The following is an 8,835-nucleotide window of genomic DNA, read 5'->3' as shown; positions in this document are numbered from 1 at the left end:
TCGTGGGCATGTATGTATGGAACCATGGTTATATGAACGGTAGTCGTGGGCATGTATGTATGGAACCATGGTTATATGAACCGTAGTCGTGGGCATGTATGTATTGAGCCATGGTTATATGAACCGTAGTCGTGGGCATGTATGTATGGAACCATGGTTATATGAACCATAGTCGTGGGCATGTATGTATGAAGCCATGGTTATGATTGTCTGGGAACGTATGTATGGAACCATGGTTATGATTGTCTGGGAACGTATACACCGGTTGGGTTGTTATTGTCGGGTTATTAAAGGCCGCGATTGTTTAGTCGATGTTATTCTCATTAATGATTTAAACTTCATTCATGGTTTGATCTTTCATTGCGTAAATCAATCGATGTTAACGCATTACCAGTGAATTCACTGTTGTACACTAAATCATCGCCGATAGCAACGGAAATTCGATACTATTACAATCGGGTCCCGATTGACTTGGAGAAACGCTCATAGACTGTCGAAAGAAAACTCGTAAATTCTATTATCTCTGATGTGCCGTTTATCTCTTAGGGATTTAACACAAACGACTTCCTCACTCTACCCTACTTGAGGCTTAATAAACAAATATGCAGCTGAGTCAGTTCCACAGTTGTGTGGGATTGATTTGACTCTGGATCAAGTTCCACCCTTGTGTGGGTTTAATTTGACTCTGAACCCAGTTCCACAGTTGTGTGGGATTGCTTTGACTCTGAACCCAGTTCCACAGTTGTGTGGGATTGATTTGACTCTGGATCAAGTTCCACAGTTGTGTGGGTTTGATTTGACTCTGGATCCAGTTCCACATTTCCACAGTTGTGTGGGATTGATTTGACTCTGGATCAAGTTCCACCCTTGTGTGGGTTTAATTTGACTCTGAACCCAGTTCCACAGTTGTGTGGGATTGCTTTGACTCTGAAGCGAGTTCCACAGTTGTGTGGGATTGATTTGACTCTGGATCAAGTTCCACAGTTGTGTGGGTTTGATTTGACTCTGGATCCAGTTCGACATTTCCACAGTTGTGTGGGATTGATTTGACTCTGAACCCAGTTCCACCGTTATAAGAGTTCAATTTGACTGGATCCACTCTCATAGTTGTGTGCGATTAATTCGATTCCACAATTTTGAATTCTCTTTCGACTCTAGATGAAGTATTTTACATATTCTACATGTTTCAGTCAGTAGCTCCACCCCCTATTCCCCCGACCCCCGACGGGCCCCCTACCCCATTCCTACATCTGCCACTTATTGCTCTGAACTATTGTTCTAACAGTGAGAACACGTCTGCGCTGATATTTTCACTAAACAGTTTATCGTTGTTGATGAATCTTTTTACGAGAAAAAAATCGCGAATATCCGAAGAAAATTTTTTTTCCCGCGCGAAAGTACATTTCAACTGGGGCATCTACAAAAATTGGAATGTGCTCGAATCTAATGAAAAAGAAAGGAATTTCTCGGATAAAACTGCCACACCGAAGGCCACGCTTGTCGCCCCAACTTCGCCGGTAGATATTTCTGAAGAAGTTCATCCGAAAGGCTACGATTACCGAGAGGTTGAGAGTCAAAGTTACAGGTTTTAAGGATCGGCATCTTGACAAAAAGGGCAACAACCTCGTCGGTAAGGCAGGGATCTGCATCCCCAGGAACCACCCCCTATAGACCCCCCCCCCCCTAATAGAGATAGATCGTTGCTCATTGCTGCGAATTCGGTAAAAAGACAATAACGTTGATTGTCCGTTAGCTGTAAGACAGCAGTGATTACTGTCCGATAAGACAGCGGAGATTGCTGTCCAGTCAGACAGATGTCATGACTCATTACACTCTCTGGTAAGATGAGACAAATAGAGAAAACAAAGTAATCAGTTTGTCTGCCGAGAGTTAATTAAACAGTCAACACTCTGTAGGATGTTATTGTCCGGTGTCTTATTAAAGTCACGCTCTTCCCTGCTGGTGTTTATTGCTATCTGTCATCATGATTCCTAACTCGTGCTGCGGGGCCAAACATCCCCCCTTGTGAAACTCCTTAAGTGTTTCATATTGTCTCTTTCGGACTTTTTTCGCCACTGATGTCTTTCGTGTCTATCAGCGCGTCAGAGATATCTCGCTCCTAGCCGACCAGAATGTGAGACCTGCTGATTTTGACCCGCTGTCCTGTCCGTTCTAAAATCTAAATATAGAATTCATTTGACGACCCCTAGAATCATCATGTGATCGTCGTGGCTATTGTTGTTTACGACTGCCGTGGTTGAAAAGTCAAAGTTACAACTGAGCTCATGCTTGAGGCTTCACTTTGATGAAAGTGTTTTGAATTCATCACCTTTTACTTCTTTAACTGTACAGGGAATGATTTATCTCGCGATTAAGAAAGATTGGATGGATTGGTATTCAGCGCAGTGTATATTCCTGTGTATAAAACTCGCAGCAGGGGGGGGGGGAGGGTGGAGGGGGATCGTCTTCGTTTTTCGCTCGTTAATTGTTCCTCGTAGCCGCAGTTCGTGATTTAGTGCCAGTTTCCTGTCATGCCACGCTAGCGGTCGCTCGATCGGTTTCTGTCCGGTGTGATAAAGATTTCCCCGGGAGCCGTCGAAGATATCGCTGAAATACGACTGGTCATTATCTCGTGGTCAGGGTCGTTAACCTCTGTTTTAACGACGCTCTAGTAATGGTATTTCTCCGTAGAAACGTCTCCAGAGTTTTACCTCTTTCAATTACGTCGCCTTTGCCCGCGTTAAATGTCATTAGTTAATCATGAAATATTCAAATCGCTAATGGCTCGACTTGTCTCACTTGAGACCGGTATTTCAGACTAGACTTGAGACCGGTATTTCAGACTAGACTTGAGACCGGTATTTCAGACTAGACTTGAGACCGGCATTTCAGACTAGACTGGTACGTCTGCTCGTAGCATTTTGTTTCATGTTCCACAGTTGTGTGGATTTGATTTGATTCTGGATCCAGTTCCACAGTTGTGTGTGGGCCATCAACTCTATATAGCTCACAAAAGTAAAGAACTGATGCTGAGGTTCGAATTAAAAGGGCCAAACTGAGGATCAAATAAAACTTGATTGTTTTCAATGTTTAGCCTCAGCTGACCTCTCTCATCTCCTCTGGCGCTGTACTTTCTCATTCTGTGGTTTTCTCCCACATTTTCTTGCACTCTAGTTTCCATATACCAGCACTATACACGTATAGGCCTACCAACCACTAAAACACGAATGATTTATACTTTCAACACCTGGTGATCTGTATCCTGTAATACTCAGTTATTCCTCTTAAAATACTCCTCAACTCATCCTCGACTCTCTAGATTAAAGCTTTATAATAAATATTTTTTCCACGTTTTTCGTAAAATTCGGATTTTGTGAAAGCTTCAAGAACCGAACGTTGTAAAGAGTCTGCTATTCATCAATGTTTCACCATTAGTTGTGTTTCAACTGCATTTTTATGTGTGTAGAATTTCCTTGAAAGTGACGTCATCAATTCCACTAGTTATGAGTTAGTTTAACTTGGAAATACTTCATTTGACTCAAATGTTTGGTCAAATAATCCATAGTTGTGTGCATGGGTTGAATTTGTCTCTGGATCCAGTTCCACAGTTGTGTGGGTTTAATTCGACTCAGGATCCAGTTCCACACAATTGCGCGGGTTTAATTTGACTCTGGATCCAGTACGACAGTTGTGTGGGTATAATTCGACTCTGGATCCAGTTCGACAGTTGTGTGGGTATAATTTGACTCTGGATCCAGTTCCACAGTTGTGTGGGTATAATTTGACTCTGGATCCAGTTCCACAGTTGTGTGGGTATAATTCGACTCTGGATCCAGTTCGACAGTTTTGAGGGTTCAATTTAACTCTGGATCCAAATACACAGTTGTATGGATTAGATATGGTTTCTAAACCCAGTTTCACAGTTGTGTGGGTGTAATTTGACTCTGAATCCAGTTTCACAGTTGTGTGGGTGTAATTTGACTCTGAATCCAGTTTCACAGTTGTGTGGGTGTAATTTGACTCTGAATCCAGTTGCCCAGTTGTGTGGGTTTTTATCAACATGAATAACATTCCCTATCCTCAGTTCCACAGTTGAGTAAATCAATGCACTCCTGTGCTGTTACTCGGTCTAAATGTGAATACATCAAACCCAGTCGACTGTTCCTTTATATTTACAGTACACTTCATTGCGAATATGACGCCTGTTTTGATTACGAGATCGAAAATTTACATTTGAAATTTACGCGTTTTTCGCTGTTTACAAATTGACAATATTTATGTGTCTCGTACTGAAAACTATACTCTCAACATAGTGGGAAACATCTCGAAAAACAAGAAACACCGTGTTACCAGAACACCACTAGAACAAAAGATATGGTTCTACAGCCAATCTAACTATTTCTGAGAAATTTTGGTTCTATAACCAATCTAACAACTTAAGACCAGTCTAAGCTCATTGTGGTTCTATAACCAATCTAACAACTTAAGACCAGTCTAAGCTGATTTTGGTTCTATAACCAAGCCAGCAATTTGAGATACAACTCAACTGATATTTGAGATTTTTCACTCTTCAGTCATAACTGCTAAGTTGGTTAATAAATCATTCACATCACTTCCTTGTCAGTCCAGAAATAAAGCCTCTCACAGTTCCTGCATCCATTTTTAGATATCTGAAAATGCGTCAAAGAGGATAATCATCGTAATTATCGACACAACATTATCAGGTATTCTTAGAGTGGAATCGACAATACCTGGTATTCAGCAATTGAACAAACAGCTAAATGACTATTTTTGAGATTGATGGAACGCTCGGGGATGTTATCAGTGTGTCTAATCAGAGATATGGGATAACAACTCCCCGATCTAATCATAGAAATAACCTTTCACTGCACCGTTTTTTGCACCGGGGCGCAAATATTTATATTTCCGTAGACAAAATATGAACAACTTGACTTATATGATAATCGGGACGTAGTTCAACCAGATACATAGTCACGTAAAACTCAGGGCCCAGTTGCACAGTCATGACTTAAGTCTAAAAGTGGTCTTAAGACTGGTCTTAAGTTTTTAGATTGGCTATAGAACTAAGTTGGTCTTAGACTGGTCTTAAGTCTAAGCCGTAACTATGCAACCGGCCCCAGAAATTGAGCGTTCAAAACTGAACCAAGCTTCTAATGAGGTCCCGGCACATATCAGATGTCACAAATTAGTTCATTTTTCAATGAAATCTGGACTGGATTTCGATTTTTAGGCTTGTTAGATTTGTTATGGTTTAGATTTCTGTTAAAGCTGATTTGAAAAGAATTAATTTTCTCGAGGTTTTAGCGCTCTCTGGTCAGTGCCGGGACCCCATGAGTAGCGTTTAAGTTATCGTCCGCTCCGGGCAAGTTCTTGTCGTCGAAGCTGTCTTCGTCCCGCGTGTCCACGCTTAACGTAAAAACTGACGCCATTGTTAATTAGCCGCATAAACGGCAGTACGAAATCTTTTCTCGGAAACACGTGAAACGTTTATCGGCGTAGAACACGGCGGCGGTGGCCGGCGACCGAATGAAATCCGATTAAACTATATCGTCACAATGCCAATACATCGCGTCTCGGTGCGGCCTTCATCAACGCTAATTTAAACATTATACGGATATATAATAATTGCTCTTTGCGCGCGCATAGCGTATTTGTTCAGTTAATGGGATTTGCTCGAATTTTAATCCACTTAAATCGGGATTCTATAGCGGCCGTAAAATCTACGGATCTTTATTGAGAGCAAGTATCGCGTGATTGTATCGTGGTTTATAGTCGGTTCTGTACGCTGGAATTCTAAAGGGGCCGCATTGTGAGATTGTGACTACCGAAATAACAAGGCTTCCAATCCACCCAAAAAAACAAAGATTAAGCTTAATTTTCGGTGTAATATTCTATTTTCTACATTTAGCTTGATATATTTCTTAACAATCATCAGCATTGATAGAATATTGGCATCCACTCTGGTCGGGGCAGCGGATATTCTATAAGGGGTGGCTGATGATTTTCAGAGGGGTGGATGTAAAAACAAAAGCGGTGGCCCAAAATGTGTTGTGGAGAACAGTGATAATGAATTTCTGCCTCGCGAAAAGAATTTATCATTCCAACAAGATCGAAGCAAGGGTGAGGTATATTTCAGAAATTGACGTATAATTACCCAGTGCCACGGTATACTAAAGCGTTCGACGATAGCAATGACTGATATTTTATTGAGAAAAAGAAGCTAAATGAATGGTGGAAAAATATCAGGTCCCAGTTCCGCAGTTATTGATTGCGTTTGACTTGATTGTGGACTCAGTTCCACAGTTGTGTGGATTTGATTTGATTCTCGGTCCAGTGGCACGGTTGTTTGTGGATTTAATTTCACTCAGAATCCAGTTGTTACGAGTTGGAATTAGTTGTAGCTTGCCCCGCCCGACAATATTATGTATATTATAAATTTTCTCATTCCAGTTCGTATTAGTAATGCCCCATCCCTGCTGCAACTGCCCGGGAATTCCCCCCATCCCTGCTGCGACTGCCCGGGAATTTGCCCCATCCCTGCTCTGACTGCCCGGGAATTTGCCCCATCCCTGCTGTGACTGCCCAGGAATTTGCCCTAACCCTGCTGTGACTGCCCGGGTATTCACCTCATCCCTGCTGCGACTGCCCGGGAATTTGCCCCATCACTGCTGCGACTGCTCGGGAACTCGCCCCATCCCTGCTGCGACTGCCCGGGAATTTGCCCCATCCCTGCTGCGACTGCCCGGGAATTCGCCTCATCCCTGTTGTGATTGCCCGGGAATTCGCCCCATCCCTGCTATGACTGCCCCGGAATTTGCCCTGTAGTACCTCGGAAGGAATTTAGTGAATTGTGAATCTAAATGTTAGAATGATATTTTATTTTGTAGGTTTGGCTGCCTATAACACTGAGCGGAGTTGTTGAAAGTGGAAATATAAATACTATGATGTACACGATCTCTGGTTACCTGTTGTTTTTCGTGTCGGTTTGGAACCCGATCGTGTTCGCCGGAATGATGCGTCAATATCGCGTCGAATTCCGACGGCTCGTCTGCTGCGTGTTCTGTCTACGTCGCCACGACGACGCCGACTGTAGCTCGTGCGGCGCGTCGTCGCAGCGTTCTCCGCGTCATCGCAAAACTTCGTCATCGTCGTCAAACGTGAGTAGCAAACTCGGCGGCAACAATACGCTCGTTACCCGGGCGACGTCGTCGTTCTCGAAGGCCGATCAACTGCGACCGTTACTCGTCGATAACGGTTGCGTAGATGGCGCCGCTGTCGTCGGTATAAAAATGGCCGATCGAAGCGCGCGTGATGAAACTAATATCTGATCTGACCACGTGAAAAGTTATTTTTGGGCAAAAATTCGCATTTCGGCAAAACTGGGACTAAATTCCAATTTCGGTTTGTTTCAGGGGGCGGGGAGAAATTGTATCGACCATTTCTCGGAATAAGAAATATGATAACTTCCGTAAATCCCCCTATGACATCATCAAATTGCTTACTAAGCGTAATAACTAGTACATTCCTGAATTCATCACTATTTTTCAGGCTCAATTTTTATTTTCAAATCAATTAAGCAAGTGTAAGTCATCTTTTGGATTGACCCTTTCAGTGCGTCTACACTGCAGTGCGGTGTACGAATCAGTGATGGATTTTGCTAGTACACTGCACTGCGGTGTATTGATGTAATTAGTAATTAGTTTTTATCTCTATTGAAAGATGGCAGCACCTGTCAAACATAGTGAAATATTAGTAACTAACGATACACCGCACCAAGGTGTAGACATACTATAGTGGTATTCCCATTATTCAACACACTGGGTTTGGATTTTTTTAAATTTTGAAATTATCACCAGCACTAAAGGGTATTAATCAGTCAGCACTGAAAGGGTTCATTGAGTTTCACTCTACGCATTGTCTGGCGATAATTGATGATGTCATAGGTGATTATATGACGGTGGACATTTTTTCCAAAATAGTAAAAAATATCTTTTTTCTGCTGACACGAAAAAAGCTTATTGAGATTATTCGAAGTTCAAGAGATCTCAGCCAGGGGGCGTATCGGTCGTTTATTGTTTAGCATTTAGATGATAACCTGTATTTGCTACATAGTATTTCCGCTTATCAAAATGATATTTCTGAGAGTTAAAACATGAAATACTAGTAATTGAAATGTTAAGGACGGGGGTTTGCTCGTTGGTATTATCTGCGCTGTTTTTTCCATTGGTTCATATGAATATTTTGCAGGCCTATGATCCGAAGGGAAGATACTCAAATGTTTGAGAAAACTGACACGTATAGTTGTTAAAATAGATTCATTACTAGATTCTAATTGCCGTACATTATCACTCGGTGTTTGTATGTGTCAGTTTGTATATAAGATAGAGAAGTATTTTATTATTCGATGTGTTGATATTAATATAGTTTTTGAAAAAAATTTTAGAGAATACCTGCGACCCAGTTCCACGGTTAACTATATTATTAATAACAAGTCATATGAGAAATGGGTTCAGAATCTAACAGCAATTGAGCTTCAAGTAGAATCTACAACACTGCAGGACTGCCAGTCTACACTGTCAAATTGTGGACAGTTCCACGGTTGTGTGGGTTTAATTTTGACTCTGAACCCAGTTCCACAGTTGTGAAGGTTTTATTTGTCTATGGAATCAGTTCAACAGGTGTATGGGTTTAATTTGACTGCACCCAGTTCCACAGTTGTGTGGGTTTAATTCGACTCTGAACCCAGTTCCACATTTGTTTGGGTTTAATTTGACTCTGAACCCAGTTCCACAGTTGTGTGGGTTTATTTTGACT

The sequence above is a fragment of the Tubulanus polymorphus genome, chromosome 10 (assembly GCF_964204645.1).
Source record: "Tubulanus polymorphus chromosome 10, tnTubPoly1.2, whole genome shotgun sequence".
Taxonomy (NCBI): domain Eukaryota; kingdom Metazoa; phylum Nemertea; class Palaeonemertea; order Tubulaniformes; family Tubulanidae; genus Tubulanus; species Tubulanus polymorphus.
This window is presented reverse-complemented; position numbering follows the sequence as displayed.